General features: G+C 46.6%; 1 protein-coding gene and 1 long non-coding RNA gene across 4 annotated transcripts in view; one reads left to right on the forward strand and one right to left on the reverse strand.

Annotated features, from left to right (window-relative positions):
* Chst11 (carbohydrate sulfotransferase 11) overlaps positions 1-19,894 on the reverse strand; it is a 248,114-nt gene that overhangs the window by 34,909 nt on the left and 193,311 nt on the right. The window lies entirely within an intron of this gene.
* Positions 1,125-11,991, forward strand: LOC115072037. 2 transcript variants are annotated; one of them, XR_003851095.1, is made up of 7 exons: positions 1,125-1,401; positions 6,983-7,194; positions 7,618-7,740; positions 8,486-8,570; positions 9,057-9,223; positions 9,899-10,032; positions 10,996-11,991. It is a non-coding gene; the product is annotated as an uncharacterized LOC115072037 (long non-coding RNA). The 2 variants fall into 2 exon arrangements; XR_003851096.1 differs by having other exon boundaries at positions 9,940-10,032.

A 19,894-nucleotide genomic window follows, 5' to 3' on the forward strand; every position in this document is an offset into this window, starting at 1 on the left:
TGCAGGGCAACAGAGGGAGACTCCCAAGGGTACACGGTGCACGCTTTACAGAGGGTGTGTAGGCTTTACGCAGGTGTCCCTGCAGGTGGTGCCTGCCCTGTCATCAGACCCTGCTCCCTCAATGAACTCTCCCTTCCTGACCATGCTATTTAAACTGAATTGTTATATATTTACCTGTTTCTCTGTTTATTGTCTGTCTGTGTCTAGGGTGCTGTTCTATGTCCTGTATGTCCTGTCTGATATACAGATGGTATTCAATAAATGCTGATGCATGAGCCAATGAGTGACAGCTCCTGTATTCTGAATGCTCAGAATGCAGAGTCCATTACATGACTAATGATTCCTAGTCCTCCTAGAAACCCTACAAGGTGGTTATTATGCCCATTTTAGAGATGAGAAATCGGAGGCTCAGGGTGTGTGAGTGTGTGTGTGTGTGTGTGTGTGTGTGTGTGTGCGTGTGTGTGTGTACAGTGGATCTGGAGGTGGGTGTGGGACTTACTGACTCCAAATCCACTCAGCCATGAAGCTTCCATTTATAAAACAGAGATGCCATACAAAGCGGTCGGCCCATGTCTGGCTCTTCCGAGTAGACATGGAGCACCCCTCTTTGTTTTACCCCAAGAGGGGCATTTATTAGCAGGCAGCTGGTTCACCAGCCACCGGGAAGGAAAGATACACACTGCACTATTATTTTAAGCTTGTTCTTTCTCAACACCCCAAGGCACATGGGATATAAACAGGGTGGAACGTGTGCCACTAAACAGCCTCAGTGGAGTCCCCTAAAGATGAGGCTTACTATACACCTCCCAAGTGCCATGGGAGAGAGGCCTGGGGCTACAGTGACCCAATGAGGCATCTCCCTCTTATCTTTGGGACAAATGGCTAGGGTCAACCAACTGACTTGTCAGGTATTTCCAGTTCGGGATTCTGGGAACCCAACAGAGTTGTTTGGGGACAGTGACTGTTTTGAGTTACGAATTATTCAGAACAGTGAATTCATGTGGGTTTTCTGCCCTGGAAAGAAGCCATGAGAGGCGGGTCACAGGCTTCATCCCCGGAGGCTTCTGACTCAAGCCTCCAGCAGAGAGACAGGAAAGAATGGGAAGCAGGGATTCCCAGAATGCCTTGCACTCTGAGTGCCCAAGGTATGGGCAGAAGGGCCCAGTATGAAGGTGTCTCCTCTGTGAGGGAAGCTGCCCCGACTCCAACCCACCTCCAGCTCTCATCATTTCCAGTCTTCAGAGTTCTTAGGCCCATACTATTGGCCTGCACTGTCTTCTGGGTTCATCTCTACCTCTTCAGTTCTACACACATCTGAGTTTCCCACCTGGAGCCAGGTACCAGACTGGAGGCCTATTGAACAAAGAGGATCTGTTGGGAATTAGGCCCCAAGGGACCTGTGTAAGTACAAGGCAGTAGCTAGTGGCTACGGAGGAAGGGGGACATTGCCCTGAACATTTTCCACAGGCCATCTTGTGGATCCTCAAGGCCAGGCCATGTTGGAAAGGGACTTTGAGAACAGGCGTGAAAGAGGTATGGACTCCGGGAGACACGTGGAGATGGCATGCCAGGAAGATGGGCCTGCAAGGCCAAGATGAATCAGAGTTTCTTGAAATTTGTGGCGAGCACACAGCTAGAATAGGGGTGAAGGCTCTGGGAAGGCCCTGGGCCTTGTTTTGAGCTGCGACCCCTAGGGCATAAGTGTAGGAGAGCTACAACCCAACTCACGCTAACAGCTCTGGCTTCGGTGGTTTTTGGTGGGAGAGGGGTGCACGTGGTGAATTCAGGTCAGATCGTGTGCCAGAGCGACTGTAATGGGGGTGGGGGAAGGAGCAGAATTCAGATCTGTGTTCAAGGCCAGGCTGGAACTTATGTGTGTAGCTGAGCATGTGGCCTGGCAAGTGAGGGTTCAAAGAGGGCTTTAAGGGGCTTTCCTTGAGATAGCTGGAGAGATGGTTGTGTTTGAGGGGTGGGAGATGGGCCAGGATCCTCCCTTGGGTTGAGCAGTGTCTGATGTGCTGGGTGAGGAAGCAGATGGGAGGCAAGGCTGGAGTCCAGGAGCCTGTGGTGGGATCCCATAAATGCTGTGAACAAGAGCCAGCACATGCAGTGGGCCTGGGTGTTCTGCACCTGCTGCTAATTCAACCATCCCTGGATCAAGACTTCATCTGTCCTGAACACATCGGGACTTTTTTCTTATTCGTTATTCCCCGAGCAAGACACTAAAACAACTATTCTTGTAGCATTTACCTTGTATTCAGTGACACTGGTAATTTAGAGACGTCCCCAAGTACATGGAAGGATGTGCATAGATGTGTGTAGTCTCTATGCAAATACAATGAAAGTTTACATCCAGAAATGTGTGAATTTTGGTACCTGAGGGGGTCCCAGAAGCCATCCCCCAGGATATCAAGGAACTACTGTACTAGGTCAGTTGGGATTTGTTCAAGGTACAGAAGACACAGCAGGCAACAAGAGAGACAAAGTCTTAGTCCTGGTGATGACACAGGACGATGACCTAAGGGAGGGCCAGATGACGAGGAAGGAGGCAGGAGAGGCCGAGGCCAGCTTTCCTTGTTACCATGCCCAGGGGTTGGGGTCAGACAGAGCAAGGAAGTCAGTGGGAACTACCAGGTCCCTCCAGCTACCTCCGAGAAAATGCCATTCCCAGGAAGGTAGCACCCAGCAGCTGCAAGTACCTGGGACTCTTTCCAAGGAGGGTGCAGGTTCCCATCAGATCTGAATTGTGTCCAATTGCCTGGGATCCATTACTGACTCTCAGGACCCGCTGGCCGCCCTTGGAGGAGTGCTGAAATCATATTGTCAGAGCCAACACTGGCAAAGATGAATAGCAGGAGACGAGTTAATGTTTCCGACGTGCTTTGAGACACTGCTGGGGGCAAGGAGGAACTGGGCAAGGAGCCCGGGGAACAGGGGAGAGACATCTGCTCCAGTGGTTGGGAGTCCTTCAACCACTGGGACAAAGATCCATCGGCTCCCTGAAGCTTCCTAAGGGACTAAGGGACCCCCTGGGCCCAGGCCTCCAGTGTCCCAAAGGTCTGCATTTTCCAGGTAAGCTTTGGAGCGAGCCTGGGGTAAACTTTGCCACGACACAGTTTTCATATGTAGAGATCTGGCTGCTGTGGAATCTCTCAGCACCACCAAGGAGATTGAGAAAAATGGCACAGAGAACAGCTTTGAAGAGCTTAGAGTTAGAGCTCACCATTAGCTCATTGGTTAGTTATTGAGCTCCCAGAATGTGTTGGCCTTAAGTGGTCACTGAAGGAGGTGATGGGAAACTGTGCAAGAGGGCAGGGGCGAGTTCAACTTTGTCCCGGGCTATCCATGGTAGAGATGCTCTCTCCACAGGTCAAATGAATATAAGACAGGCTTCAGTAAACCAAGGTGATCTTGGCAGCCACATGGCCAGGTGCTTGGAGCAGCACACATGGTCCTGTGAGCTGAGCCACTCAGTCTAGCTGGTTCGTGGGGCAAGAGCTTCTGAGTTCCAAACCCTGACCTCAAACCAAGTGAACTGGGTTTGGGAACTATTGGGACTCTATGACTGGAGAGAGGTGATAAGCCAGGGTCCCTGTGTCCCTGCCATGCCTAGTGTCCAAAGGAGTATGGGGCTTCAGGTCTCTGCCCAATCCCACTAGAAACAAGCATGCAGATGGTACAGGTCCTGGCTCCTGCCTGGCTCTACCCCTACCTTTAACATCACTGGTGTCTCAGTCCCACTATTTCTGAACACTGTGGCTTTAGCCTCTGCTGGACTCAAGTGTGACACAAATGTCTGTACTCATTCCACGAGACCTACAGCCCTACCTTCATCACCATCAGGGCTCCCCTGTGCCACTGTGCCTGATAAATGTGCTTCATGCTGGGTTTTGGGAAACAGGGACCTTCGGATTTTAACCCCATAATTATTTTTACTTAGTCTTCAATAAGGAATGGGGATGAGACATGTCTTTTTACAGGAATAGATTTTCAGGTACATCAAAGGACTGACTCTCTCCCTTTCATAGAGAGAGCTGTGTTAGTAGAAACAGCAGGGGCCTTTCCAGCAGGAAGATTTGGGTTTGGATCCAGCCTTTCCACTTACTAGCATGTTAATCTTGGACCAGTTACAGGCTTTTTGAGCCTCAGCTTCTCCATCTGTGTCCAATGGAGTGATCAGAAAAAGGAAATGAGACCACGCATGTTACATATAAATGGGTCCAACCAGGGCAATCATCCTGTGCTGTTATTGTTCCTGTTGTTGGATATGGTCCATCCAGATCTACGGTCTCCTTTTCAAACCTCAGGCTGCTTATATCTTAATCCTTTCTCTGTCATTTTCCTCAAAAGCTGCTGTAAGAGGTGAATAGTGTCCCTTCTCTGGACATATTCCAGTACCACCTGGCACTGAGTGGGTTCAGGATAGTTTGTTGAAAGGATGATCAATGACATAATAAATAATAATTAATAATAGTAGCACATTATAAGGTGCCAGGCACTGAGCTATGCACTTTATAAACATTATTCTCATGCAGCTGAATCCCTGGGGCTCGCTACATGTGAGTTAATCACCAGTACACACTGGGTAGCACCTTGTTCATTGAAAAACTGGGATCAATGTTTTTCTCTTTTAGATTTTGGAATACTGCACATATATAATGAGAAATCTTGGGGAGGGGACCCAAGTCTAAACATGAAAGTTATCTGATTTATTTATTTATTTGTATTTTATGTGTATGAGTATTTTGCCTGCATGTAAGTGTAACATGTGTGTGCAGTGCATGTGGAGGCCAGAAGAGGGCATCAGGGCCCCTGGAACTAGAGTTACAGATGGTTGTCAGCCACCATGTGCGTGCTGGGAACCGAACCCTAGTCCTCTGCAAGAGCAGTCAGTGCTCTTAACCACTGAGCCATCTCTCCTGTATAGAATTCATCTGTTTCATATATACCTTAGACCTACAGACTGAAGGTAATTCAGACACCATTTTTAATGGTTTGGGAAGAGTTTCAAATTTCTTACTACGGGTTTTCCACATTTGGGATTTTGGAGCATTTCTGGACTTGGGATTTTCAGATTAAGCATGCTTAACTTGCACCATCCCCATTTTACAAATGAGGAAATTGAGGCAAATAGCTATTATAAATAGTCAATGTAAGGGAGAGATTTAATGATGCCCTCACTTCAGGAATTTCCTTTTTGACCATCATTCACGATAAATTAAGCACATAGCTTATAGATAAACCTCCTGGCAACAGGCACAGGAGGCAGCCCTGGCTGTATTCTAGGACTTCTTGGGGTTTCTATGATTTTCTTTTTGGTAGCTCTTATTCATTCTATCATTATTTTTTTCTGTTTTAATGTGTGTGTGTGTGTGTGTGTGTGTGTGTGTGTGTGTGTTCATGTGTTTCTCTGTCTCTTTGTGTCTCTGTCTCCGTCTCTTTCTGTAGGCCAGAGGACAACTTCAGGTGTCCTTCCTCCTCAGGTGCTATCTACCTTGTTTTTTGAGACAGGGCCTCCCACGGTCTTCAGGGGCCCTGAAGCTTGCCTGATTGGGCTAGGCTGGCTGCCAGTGAGCCCCAGGCATCTGTCTGTCTGCCTCCCCAGTACCGACATTGGAAGCACACACCACCTCTTCTGGCTCTGTTGTTTTGTTTTGAGATAGGGTCTCCCTGTAGCCCCAGCTGGCCTGGAACTCACTATGTAAACCAGACTGGCCTCGATCTCACAGAGATCTACCTGCCTCTACCTTCAGAGTGCTGGGACTAAAGGTACATGCCACCATGCCTGGCTCACTTCTGGCTCTTTTACATTATAAGTTCTGGGGATTGAACTTGGGTCCTCTTGCTTATGTAGCAGCCACTTTACTGACTGAGCCATCACCCAGCTCTCTGTCATTATTTTTAAACAAGTGTATATTGGTGCATTCCCCCCACTGTCTTACTATTTTACTGACCTTGTAGAATTAGAATTTACTTTGAAGAATGAAACATTATCTTGCAGGGGCTGGAGAGATGACTTGGGCACTGGCTGTTCTTGCAGAGAACCTGGGTTCAGTTACATGGTAGCTAACACCTGCCTGTAACTCCAGTTCTGGGGGACTTGACACCCTCTTCTGACTTCCATGGGCATTGCATGACTCTGGTGCACTTACCTACATGCAGGCAACACACTCATACACATAACATAAAAATAATAAATAAAAATATTAACAAAGAAACATTCACTAGAAATCTACTTAAAAATGGCCTATGGGAAGTATCTGAATAAACCTAGGTTTTTATACCCCAAAATGCTTAATCTGGCATTTCTAGAGTTGAGTCATAAATTGCAGGCAAGAGGATAGAAGTTATATTGTTCTTTGAGGACAGCTGTAAGATGGGGAGCCACATCTTGCAATGGCAAGCAGGATATTCCTAGATGGACAGTCCATGAGGAGATCTGGGAAGGACCACCACAGAAGGGGAAATTACAGCAGCTTCAGGGGCATCTGAGTGCATTGCTCTGTAAGCCGGGTATAACATCATTTCCTAACTCTGCCCAGTGAAACTTGGGTCACTGTCACTTTGAGGGGAAGACTAAGGGCCTTGGTCCCAACCACAGAATTCCGTCTGGAAGCAAACAAAATGACTCCTGTTACTCTGCTTATATCACAGAGGGGAAACTGAGGCACGGGGAAGTGAAACAGTCTATGAAAGTCCCAAGCCAGGAGCTTCCCACATGTTAAGTGGGAGTCATGGTTTCTTGATCACCCATTATCTGAATTTCTCCAGAAGCTATGTATTCTCAGGGACTCAATGTCTGAGACCAGCACTGTCCCACAGAGATGGAACGCAGGTCACCTCACATAGCCACGTTCAAAGTCAAAGGAAACAGGTGAAATTGATTTGAATCACTTACTTAACATACTCAAAATGTTTTCCTTTATCAAGATCTAAATAATATTTAACAAGTATGAACAACTGAGCTATTTTACCTCTTTAGGCACTAGAGCTTTGGAATCAGTGTGCATTTTACACACTTCAGCCTAGACTGGGAGCTCAGAGCTCAACAGGACCATGAGACTCAGGATGCCATATTGAACAGGACATATCCAGATGGAAGGTTCTTGACTTCGTGATGTCTCAGAACCACATGGGCACCCTGTTCAAAACAAATTTGCAGGCTTTGCCCAGAATCAACTCACTGGCTCTAAGGTAAGGCCTGAGAAGCTGCATCTTAACCAGCCCCAGAGCATTTTGAGGCAGCAGATCGCTTTGAAACTAGCCAGCTGAGAAAATGCAGGCCAGTTACTTATTGTGCTTAACAGAGATTAGCAGACAGCCAGTGAGAACTCTCCCTAATTCTCATCGATCAGGAAAAGCTTGATCTTAATTAGCAAACCCTGAATTAAAAACAGTATTTGATCACGTTCAGTTGAATTACTTTCAGGGATAAAGAGAAAACTCCAACGAGTTTCCAAGTAGATGCTGTTTCCTTTACAGAACAGATAAGCTGTCCTGATTAAATACAAGGAATATTCATCTGCACACACCATGTTCAGCTCTCGAAAAGCCAATTTATGTTCTTAAGATTAAACAAACCTTTGATCGTGCCTCTAATACTAATATGCCCAACAGAAAGACTTGGTGGGAATTCTGCCTTTGTGGAAGCAGCAAATGTAGAAGACATTCGTCAAAGAACTTTAATTAAACACCCTCTGTATGCCAGACATAGCCCTCAGCAGCTTCAAAATTATGGAGGTGAGTGAGAAGTGGGGGAAAATTGCACTGCAGGTGACAAGTTCTGCACAGTTCTAGATGCACAGGAGAAAGCCAGTTCTGTCTGGAGTTTGGAGACCACCACACCCAAGGACTGAGCTGAGCCTCAGGTGACAATCGTGTGTTTCACAAGGAGAGACAGGAAACAGGCAGAGGGAGCAAGTACATTGTCTCCAGGAGTCAGTGTGGAGAAGATGGAGATGGTGGTGATGCTGGAAAAATCGAGTGGAGATGGGGTGAAGAAACAAGGTTTGGGTGGGACCTACAGGGGTGAGATGGTATAACTGTGGTCATTGAGGGGCTGAAAAAAGGCTGCCTGAGGGACCGCAGGAAATGAATGGATGTGTTAAACCTGGGAACACTGAAGCCAGAAGACAGTGAGGATGCAGGGCCTGTCCAGGTGAAAAGGGGACAGTGAGACAGAAGTGGTCTTGGTCCAAGTGCTGACAGGAACATAAGGAAAAGGTGTTTTTAAAGGACTCAGAGTGCTATGATTTGGCTGTAGTTTAAATGTGTCCCCAGGGGGTTTACAAAGATTGGTTTTCAGTGCCAGGATGCACTGAAAGGCCTAGTGTCAGGCTATTAGGTCATGAGACATCAGAAGTAGTGCTCATGGGACCCTGGTTGGTTCCTTCTAGAGTAGGTGGTTATATAACAACTGAACCTGACCGGAGTCCCTTTGGCTTCTTGTTTTGACATGTGATCTCTCCACTGTGTGACACCACAGCGATGTACTCTTCCAAGATGCCCTCACCAGAGGCAAAACAAATGTGGCTGACTGAGCTTGGACTTTGATCTTCCAAAGCTGTGAGGTAAACCCTTTTTTCCTTTCAAGTACCTACCTCAGGTATTTTGTTATAGTGATAGAAAACAAAAGAATACACAGATTAAGACAGTTCAAGATGGAGTAAAATTGCCATGGAAAGTCACCCTTCTTCATTGGCTTAGTTGCAACACAACAATCATTCTTCGAGAGGGTGGAAGTCTTAGGAAAGTGGAAGAAAAGGGGCTGCTGAGGCCAGAACCTCTGAGAGCCCTAGGGAAGGAAAAAGTCAAACCTTGGGGTTCACAAAAACATTCCTTTCCAAGCCTGGCTATGGCACTTCTGTCAGGCTCCTCATTTTCATTTTATATTTTTAAATTTAATTTTCAATGGAGAAACCACTCAGGTAGGCAGAAATGTCAAATGGCTATGGATCAGTCGGACTTCTCCAAGGGAACAAAGCCAACAGGACACGTGATATATAGACAATATATATGAGACAATCCATTACAGGAGCTGGCTCATGTGATTACAGAGGCTGAGCAGTCTGATGTAACCAAGCTGGAGGTTCAGCCCAGTCTGAGTCCAAATGCTGGAGAACCAGGCTCAGGTGTCCAAGGTCAGAGGGAGATGTGCATTCCAACCCCAGAAAGAAGAGAATCTAAGCCTCCTGGTTACTGTTCTATCTGAGCCTGTATACATGTAAGTATCATGCCTAGCAGTACATGACGTGGGGTTCACACTGGTGAGCCGGAATCTATACGTCTCCTCTAGACACACTCTCCCCTCACAGACATGCCAAAGGATATTTTACTAGCTCTCTGTGCATCCCTTATCCCAGCCAAATTGTCACATGAAATTAACCATCATAATATGTCCAGTGTGAGAGAACTGGGAGTTACAAGGAAGGAGACAGGAACCCTCACCCACCACTGTGCACACACACACACACACACACACACACACACACACACACACGAGTGCAGACTTCCATAAGGCCTGATGTGAATACAGAAAAATGTCTCATTTGCTAATTCAGGATGGTAGAAGTGTTTTTTATATCATTTCTTAACTCTTCAAAAATTTCCCAGATACTTTCTATTTGAGGGGAAAGAAAAGAGTGGAATGAGGCAAACGGAGGGTTTAGAAAACTACCCAAGCCCAGCACTCCACCTCTTCCTGGAAGAGGAGCAACAGACAGCTCCATACCATCCCTGGGGGCTCCCCCAGGCTCTGTCATGTTGGTATTATACCTCTCAGCAGGACCTCACCAATTCTCAGCGAAGGCAAAATATACACATTTCCCTTGTCAGCCCTGGATCCCTGCCAAAGTGGGGGACGGGTGACCCACTCATTTGACACAAGGTTTTTCTTTAGATCTTTCTCCTATAACCACACCATCTGGCTGGCTCCTCCAGGATTACCCACAGACCAAGACTTCACTGCAAAGCGTCAAGTCTAGTTTCCCCCTACACATGGTCAAGCAGGACAGGCCCAGGAAGCTGCGATGGGTGAGCTGGGCTGCTCTGGGTGACGATTTACTTCCCCCACTCTGGCAAAGTGCTCTGTGGGCACAGAGAAAAGTCGTCTTCCATAGGAAGCTAAGGCACATGGTGAATGCATCTCAGAAGTAGGCAGTGGCACCTTAGCATCACCTCTCGAACCAGGGGCTGTCTGCCTAGGAGTGTACTCTTGCATGTAGGAACCAACCACGCCTTAGGCACCTTTGCAGTTCTAAGGCTGTGCACACAGTAGGTATACAGGAAATGCTTGTTCAGTGATTAAACCTTGAGGACACACATACCTGAAAGATAATCTCAAGATGACTTTCAGATACATGTGCAAAAAAGAGAATATTGTGTGTATATGTGAGTTTTATCTCTACTGGGGCAGTATCCCCCATTATGAAATCAAATCACCCAATTTCTTGGAACAGAACATGGAAGCTCTCTGTCTTGGTACCTTCACCACCCATATGAGGTCTTAAAAAGTGCTAAAGTGAAGTCTGGGGCACAACAGTTGGTGCATAAACACTTGTTAACAGGCATTTTTCAAAACTGAGTCCCATGGCAAGCCATTTGGGCAGGGCATACCATGCCCATTTTACAGACTGGCAAGCTGAGGTTCAGAAATGCTGTTACACAGCACTGACCAGTGATGGGCAGGCTTTGAAGGCTGTGCATCTCACATCAAAGAATTCCCAGTCTTGGGCTGGAGAGATGGCTCAGCGGTTAAGAGCACTGACTGCTCTTGCAGAGGACCCAGGTTGGATTCCCAGCACCCACATGGCGGCTACGAACCCTCCTTAACTCCAGTTCCAGGGGAATCTGACACCCTCTTCTGATCTCTGCAGCATTCCATGACACGGGTGCACTCACATACATGCAGGCAATACACTCATACACATAAAATAAAAATAATAAAATATTTTTTTTAAAAAAGTTCCCAGTCTCCTTCCTGCTGTCATTTCCCAGGAGCTGACTCAAGGCCACCTTCCAGATCCTTCTCCAGTTGCTGTTCCCACCCAGCAGAGTCTGATGGGACTCCCTCCTGCCGGCTGGAAGTGACTGACTTCTCCCGTGTCTCAGAGGCTTGATCAACGCATGACGCAGGCTCCAGGAACTCTTAACTCCCACATCAAAGCCCAGGACAGCTCTGGCAGAGCATGTAGTGGGGGCAGAGTGTTCTGGGGAAAAGAGAAGCCTGGAAACTCCAAGGGGATGAAAGAGCTTCCGGTGGAGAGGGGCTCCAGGGACAGCTGGGTCTTTTATCCTAGGAGCTCAAAAAACTGGGGTGTATCAAGTTCTCATTGAAGTCCACGCCCCTTCTGCCAAAGCCACGCCCACTCTACCGAAGCCACGCCCCTTCTACCATGGCCACACCCTCTTTGCCAGGGACACTTCCCACTGCACTGACCCCTCACTCTCTCTCCATATTATTTGATAATTGATTGACTCACTCTGTGGGAGTGATGCCATGTAGGATCCTGGCAGGTCACCCAGCTGAGGGCTCTGTCCAGCCAACTCATTCCCTTCACTGCAGTGGTGTCACAATGGGGGTAACGGAGGAGGCTGTGCTCTTACCTGTGGGCTTGGAGTTTTCAGAAAGATGACCATAAAAACTGAATGACGTCTTGGCTTTTTGTAAACTCCAGGGCTGGGTATAGAGAAGGGGTTTGATGCCTGTGGGTAAGGGGCAGCCAGCAAACAGGTTCTTACTGGTCTGTGGCGCCTCTATCAAAACAGGTAGGGAATGGAGAGCTTGGCTGGGCCCCACTGCTGCCCTGCTGCTGGCCTGTGGACTTTCTGATTTAGGTATACCCACAACACCGAGCTGCCCCCCGCCCTGCATTATTCACTGTGAGGCTATCTGATGGATAAATACTCCAGGGAAAGAGGTCACTTCTGCTACAAACCCACAGACCAAATCCAAGCAGCCGTGGATTATTATTAATTATTATTATCATTTGGGGTGTGTGTGTGTGTTTGTGTGTGTGTACCTGCATGTGTGTGCATGTGGAGGTCAGAGAACCACCTCAGCTGTCTCTTCTCAGATACTATCCACCTTGGGTTTTTTTTTGGGGGGGGGGTGTCTTTTTGAGACAGAGTCTGTAGTCACTGCTGGCCTGGATTCACTATGTAGACCAGGCTGGCCTTAAACTCACAGAGATCCACCTGCCTTCCAAGTGCTGGGATTAAAGGCGTGCGCCACCATGCCAGGTCCCACCTTGATTTTTTTTTGAGAAAGGGTCTCTTACTGGCCTGGAACTCACTGAGTAGGCTAGGCTGGCCAGCAAGCTCCTAGGATTTACTTGTCTCTGTGCTGGGATTACAAGTGCATGCTACCTCACCTGGCTTTTTGGATTCTGGGATTGAACTCAGGTCCTCATATTTGCACAGCAAGCACTTTATTGACTGAGCACCTCCCCCACTGGCTCTTTTTTTTTTTTTTTTTTCAGTCAGTTCTAGAGATAAGAAGGATTCTCATGTCTCTACATGGTTCTATTTTTGATACTATCTTATTAGAAATCACACACAGCACCTGACTGAACACTCAAGGATTTTCAACTTTCTTTTTTTGCACGTGTCTGAAGGTTGTCTTGAGATTTTATTAAGTGTGTGTGTGTGTGTGTGTGTGTGTGTGTGTAAGGTCTGTCACTCTCCACCTTACTTTTTGAGACAAGGTCTCTCACTGAACCTGGAACTCACAAACTCTTTTTTTTACAGCTAGACTAGCTGTTCATCAAACTCTAGAGATCCTCCTGTCTCTGTCCCCCACCCCCTGGCCCCCAGCTCTCCAGCCCTGGGGTTACAGATGTGTGTTACCATGCTCTGCTTTTACATGGGAGCTGGGGATCTGAACTCAGGTTGTCATGCTTGGCTGACTGAGCCATCTCCCCATCCCTCTTAAAGGATTTTAAACGTGTGGTTCTGGTTAAAATTTTAGGATTAATCTACATTTTTAGCACACAGCATTTATTGGAAGGGACCCCCAGTATACCAGTATTATTCCTATGGCAGCATGGTTCAGGACACACGCTCTGTGGCTCTTGAGACATGGTCCAGGGGCTGCATCCTGCTTGATTCCATATTGGGTGAAGGGACAGTGGAGAATTACTTAACTCCCCTCTGCCTCAGTATTTCCATCAATCAAATGGATAGATTAGGGGCTGCTGTGAGGACTAAATCCATCAATGCACTTGCAAACATTTGTGGTCAAGGGCTCCAGTGCTAGGAATCTCTCAGCACCTAGATTCTAGTAGCAAGCTCTTCACCCAGAGCCCAGCAGCCACATCAGAATGCTCTTAGAATGCTCGCAAACAAAGAAGAGGGCCAGCGGGTCTCTGCGAGCTCCCTCTGCCAAACAGCTTGGGGTGTGGAAGTATACACAGGTACCAACTGACAGTCACACAAATAACCACATCTTGGTGATTTCTGAGGGGTTCCTGATACCATGCAGGGAAGTGGTGGTTAGAAAACATGAGGACGCTGTTGCCAAATGCGAGGGTGAACAAATGCTGGCCCTTCCACGGGCAGCTAAGAGCAGGAAACGCCGAGTGACGGCCCTACTCTGCAGCATGAAGCTTGGGTGGAGGAAAGACAGCGGCTCACAGATGGAAGACTGCTGGGATTCCTTCCCTGGGAAACACGCTGGTACTGCTAACATCTGAAGACAAACAAAAGGAAACATGTCTTTGGAGCTTTCTGAAATATGATCATTCTGGATAAAAGGAGCCTAGAGCTGCATTGACCATGACAGGTGTTGTCCCATCTCTTCTTGTCAAACCTTTCATGACTAAAGAGAATCTGGGATCAAACAAATCCTTACCTCCTCTCCAGTGCCCACTATGGCCAAATTCTTAAGCTCTCTGGGTTCCGTTTCTTCATCTGTAAAATGGTGATGGACCCAGTATCTACTTAAAGAGGAGTATGAGGAACAGCATGTATGTGATCTATTACTACTACTGGTATGCTGTCTAGAATTTATTCCTAGACATCTTATTTAGTACTTCTGAAGAGCAAGGTGTTTTTGAGAAGTCAGTCAACAACCATTGACTTGACCACCTGTGGTGGTTAGTTTTGTCAATTTGACACAATCTAGAATCACCTGGGACTAGAGTCTTAATGAGGGGCTGTTGATAAGGTTGGCTTGTGGGGGATTATTTTGAGTATGTTAACTGAGGTAAGAAGACTCATCCACGATGATTGGTACCATTCCCTAGGCAGGGGGGTCCTGTACTGTGTAAGTGTAAGGAAGAGGTTAAACACAAGTAAGCATGCTTACATTCAGTTCTCTCTCTGCTTCAGGACTGCCAGTGCACTATGATGGCCAGCCTCACGCTCCTGCCACCATGCCTCCCCTACCATGATGGACTGTATTCCCTCTGGATCTGTAACCAAACTTAACCCTTTCTCTCCTAAGTTGCTTTTGTCAGAGGATTTTAATCACAGCTCCAGGAAACAAAACCAACACACTGCCAAAATGAGAAAACAAGATAGAATGCATTTACTTAAATAGCTCTGAGCTATCAGTTGGTGTCTAGCACGTGTCCTGCTGATCCCTTAGTCCAACAGCCCTATCACAACTATTCTTACTAGCATACCACCAGAAAGGTTGCTGTGTTACCTGTAAGTCTGTGGTAACTAGATAAGAGGAAATGTGCCTAGAAATTCAGACATACACAATTTTCATGCCAGCCCCTGACGAGAGATAGTAGAAAACAGATCCATCATGTAAAACATTTAAACAAAATGAAAACAACAAAAACCCAAATGGCTCTACTTTGCAGCTACTTTCCTTTGATACAGTAGTATTCACAGTTGAAAGCCTTGACCGGAAGTCTTAAAGCATCCCACAGGAAGTGACACACCATAACTGAATTTGTGTGGGCTCAGTCCTAGAATCTATTTTCCCTCTATTATAGCAATCATAAATCAACTCCTCAGTTCTTAGCACCTTCTGCACTGAAGGGAGCAGAGGACTGTCTCCTGAGACATATGTGTCCTACAGCCTGACCCCAGTTGGTCAGAGATTTGACTTCTACAAAAAGTTGAGTCAGCCCTGTGAATCACCATGTGGCAATGTCTGAGTGAGTTTCTGCACCCATCAGAAAGCAGTATAGCCCCTGCTTGAGAAGTTCCCAGATGACACAAGAGTAATAGTAGAAGCAGCCTATGTCTCCAAGAGTGTCCAGGCAGAGGACACAGGACCAGCGCCAGGATTTTGACCCAAGTTGCTCTGTCTGTGAGTCCAAGCTCAGTCTCCCACAGAGACCCCACCACCAGCTCCACCACAACAGCCCTACCTGATGGCATTTATTAAGTACATCATACTCCAGGGGCCTCCTATACATTAGCCAGCCAGCCACCCACCTACCAATCATCCATCCCTTTATGCACACAGCCACACGGTCCTCACAATGGTCTCTCAGGTAGTATTTACCCAGGAGACAAACACACAGCTCAGCTGGGCTGAAAGGTACCTGTGGTCACACAGTTAGTGAGTGAGTCTTTGAATCTCTGGCCCCCAACATTGACATTTATGCCTAATGATTAATGTTTTAAAAAGTAGAGAAAAGGGAGGCTGGAGAGATGGCTCAGCAGTTAAGAACACTGGTTGTTCTTGCAAAAGACCCGGGTTTGAATCCCAGCACCCACATGGCAGCTAACAACTGTCTGTAACTCCAGTTCCTAGCCAGCTGCTCTTGCAGAGGACCTGGGTTCAGTTCCCAACTCCCACATGACAGCTAACAGTCATCTGTAACTCCAGTTCCAGGGTATCTGATACCCTCTTCTGACCTCCATGGGCATTTCAGGACACAGGTGTTTTTATATGACATGCAGGCAATACACTCATACACATAAAATAAAAATAATAAATAAAATATTTTTTAAAAGTAGAGAAAAGGTGTCTGAAATTTATCACCAAGTAATAAATCACAATTTCTTTTCTCAATAAAAAAGCAGCTATAAAGTAACATGAGGCAAGCATATGTATTAAAAGTCATAAACTAAGTTTGAGTTTCTTATATTAAACAATCTAATTTGCTTATATATAAATATCAAGGGACAGAAAAGCTAACTTTCAAGCCAAATCGAATGAAAATGCATGTAGTCATGCCACACCCTGGCCCTCGCAGGAGGCTGTATGTTAAGTTTTTTTAGGCCTTACACCTCATGTTTCTGGAGCAATGAGACAAATGAGGTTTTGCATATTTATTTCAGCATAAATTAATGCTAACCATCTGGATGGATAAGATAACCAAATAGCCATAAAATCTTGGCAATCTCCAACAGAAGAAAAATTGCTTGGGAGTTGAGAGGGGGGAAATCCACACAGAGCTTGCTGGAGGAATTCCAGAGTGATCACAGGGTTTATGAAGATTTTGACTCAGGCTTGTACTTTAATCATAACATATTTATAGCAAGGCGGTCTTTGGAGGGAAGAGGTTATGGAGATGACAATTCCTTATAACTACACAGTCTCTTCACTGAAAAAAAGTGTCTGGCTTTCATTTTGAGCTGCCCTGTGGCCTTCAGAGCAAGGGAGGCTCGAGCTTTATCACCTTTTAAAGATGGCACAGCTGGGACTGAGAGGCTAAAAGCAGCTCTACCAGTCAGGACCAAGGCTCTCTTTACCACCTCATGTGGATGTCTACTCAGCCGTCCATCTATCTATCCATTCATCCATCCACCCATTCATTCATCTGTATCCACACCCCACTATTGGTTTGTTCATTTATCCATCCACCTATCCATCCATCCACCCATTCATCCACCAATTCATTCAGCTATCTACTCACCACCTACCCACACATCTGCCCATCCACTCACCCATCCGTCTGTCCATCCATCCATCCATCCATCCACCCATCTATCCATCCATCCATCCATCCACCCATCTATCCATCCATCCATCCATCCATCCACCCACCCATCCATCCATCCACCCATCCATCCATCCATCCACCCACCCATCCATCCATCCACCCATCCATCCATCCATCCACCATACAACCATCCATCCATCCACCCATCTATCCATCCATCCATCCATCCACTCATCCATCCATCCATCCATGCATCTATCTATCCATCCATGCATCCATCTATCCATCCATCCATCCATCCATCCACTTACCCATCTATCCATTCATTCATCCATCTCTCCACTCACTCATCTTTTAATCTACCTACCCATCCACCATTTATTACTCATTTTTCTACTCATCCATCTACCCATCTACCTACTCATCCATTCTCTCATGTACCAATCATCCATTCAGCACTCATTCATCTACTCAATTGTTCATTATTTAATCACCCACCCACCCATCCATCCATTCACCCACCCTCCCACTGACCCAGCCACCCACCCACCTACCCAATCATTCATCCATTTACTCACCCAGTTACCCATCTAGCTGTTCATGCATCCATCCACTCATCCATCCATCCATCCATATTTAAATTAGTTCCTATTTATTTTAAATATTTTATTTACTATATGTGTATAAGAGTATTTCCTGCATGTATATAAGTGCACCCATGTCGTGCAATGCCCTCAGAGTCAGACGACGGCATTGGATTCCCCTGGAACTGGAGTTACAGACAGCTGTTAGCTGCTGTGTGTGCTGGGAATTGAACCCGGGTCCTCTGTAAGAGCAGCCAATGCTCTTAACCGCTGAGCCATCTCTCTAGCCCCCCACCCACTTATTTTATAACCCTTCTTGAAAGAAAAAAGGAAAGGCTAGGTCTTTGGGCACACACCCATACACATAGGCACAGTGTGGAAGGAGTCCCTTCCTCACTAACAGTGCACCAGCTTGGGATATGGGGTCCTGCCCTCTTCCTAGTTCAGCTGTGTCTCCTTGCTCATTTATTTCCTCTGCCAGCAGTGTGTGTTGACAGTCAAGTGTTAACCATTACAGGCTCTCTGCTCTTCTCTTGTTTGGGAGAATTCTAGGCCTCGGCAGCTTGGTTTACTTAGCTAATAGACACTGGCATGATGGAACTGAATTGAGGACTGATTTTTCTATTTCACATTCATTTATTCACATATATATTCCTTCATTCATCTAATAACTAGCTATCAGGAATCTATAACTGCCCAGCAACGGGCCTAAGAGATAAAACAATAACAACATTCAGATGTCAAATAAAACAGTTTAAGTAGTGATTTTGAGACTTTGGCTAGGAGGTAGTGGTCTGGTATTGGCAAAGTAAGGATGGGTCCCAGAAAGTTGCAAGGCTCAGGTGGGCAGCTAGTTGGGGAATATCATATTTCACTAGTTTCCTGAGAAAAATTCATCCATGTCTCATGTTCTAAATGACTTCTTCTGAGTCTAGCAGTTACAGGAAAATTGTGCAGTGTAGCCACAGCTGGATTTCAACCTTTTAGGGTTCAGTGTCCTAACAAAACCACAGGGCCACCTCCAGATGTGATTCAAAATGATAACAAGATAACCACAGAGTAAGCTCAAGTGCAATCCACTTCCCACTCTTCCCACGATGACATCAACAACTTACACATGTGGAGGGTTTGACTTTTCCTCTCTTTTTCTTACAGGAAAGCACGTTCCCAGCCATGCTGAAGCCTCAGTGTTGGTTTGTCTAGATGCTGGTTTACCCGTCAGTAAGCAGAAGGTTTGAACCTGAGGTGTCAGCCCAGCCCTGCCTTCTCTCTCCCCAGCTGATGTCCATCCTGCCTTTCGCCTCTCTCTCTTTCTCCTTTCCTGCCCAAAGTCCGTCACCTTTTAAAGTGGATTCACTTCTGACCTTGAACACAAGACACTGAAGACGATTCATTTTACTCTCTTGAGACACATTCAGAGTCGGGGCACAGAGCATGTTAGGCGTCTCTCAGCAGAGAGAGGGTCCAGGTTGCAGCAGGGACTTGTTGCTATGGTTACGAGATCTGGCAAGGCAGCATTAGCAGCAACATTCAAATCCATACCCCAACTCCCACTGCTCTCCGCTGAAGAAGGCCACTGCTTGATAAAACACCTATTAACCACAGAGCAGCTAGTGCTCCCTAAGGAGGTGGCTCCCTGTGACAAACAGAAGCAGTAACAGTTAAGTCCCAGGACCACAGAGGGGACACCAGCCCTGTCTCTTGTCTGTTTGTCTCTCTCAGTGTCAGTATAGCAAAAATGAAGAGCTATGGAGAGCAAAAAAATAAGCTATGGAGATGGAGTCCAGACACTGCAGGTAGAGTCTACACTGGGACAGCTCCACAACAGGTGTCCAAAGACCCGTTTATATGTGTGGTCCATCTCCAAGGGCAGAGCTGAAATACAGTCACAAGGCCTGTTGCTGCCCCTCAGACAGGAAGAGGCTGTTAGTTGCTCTCTCTAATGTGGGTGGCTTTCACTCCAGCAGTTGAAGGACCAAACAGAACGAAAGGGTGACCCTCTCCTGAACAAGAGGAAGTTCCTCTCACCCAGTAGGAGATCAGTTTTTCGGTGCTTTTTTTTTTTTTTTTGCCTTTGTGTGTGTGTGTGTGTCCCTCTGGAGGCCTGGCGTCAACACTGAAGGTCTTCTTCCATCACTTTCCTAAGCCAAGGTCTGTTCACTGAACCCGAAGCTCACAGTTCCAGCTAGCCTGACTGACCAGTGAAGCTCGGAGGATCCTCCTGTCTTGCCCCCCTGCACTGGGGTTACAAACATGCACAACCATGCCTGGCTTTTTATACGGATGCTGGGAAAAGCACTTACCCACTGAGCCAGCTCCCTAGTCCTTGTTTTTGGTTTGTTTGTTTTTGTTTTGTTTTGAGACAGGATCTCTCTGTAGCCCTAGCTAGCCCGGAACTCCAGCCCTTTCTTTTTAATAATGTTATTTCTAGAAGCAATAAACCCTTTTTTGATACAGCCT

Source organism: Nannospalax galili, unplaced genomic scaffold (genome assembly GCF_000622305.1).
Source record: "Nannospalax galili isolate Female #2095 unplaced genomic scaffold, S.galili_v1.0 scaffold39, whole genome shotgun sequence".
Lineage (NCBI taxonomy): Eukaryota > Metazoa > Chordata > Mammalia > Rodentia > Spalacidae > Nannospalax > Nannospalax galili.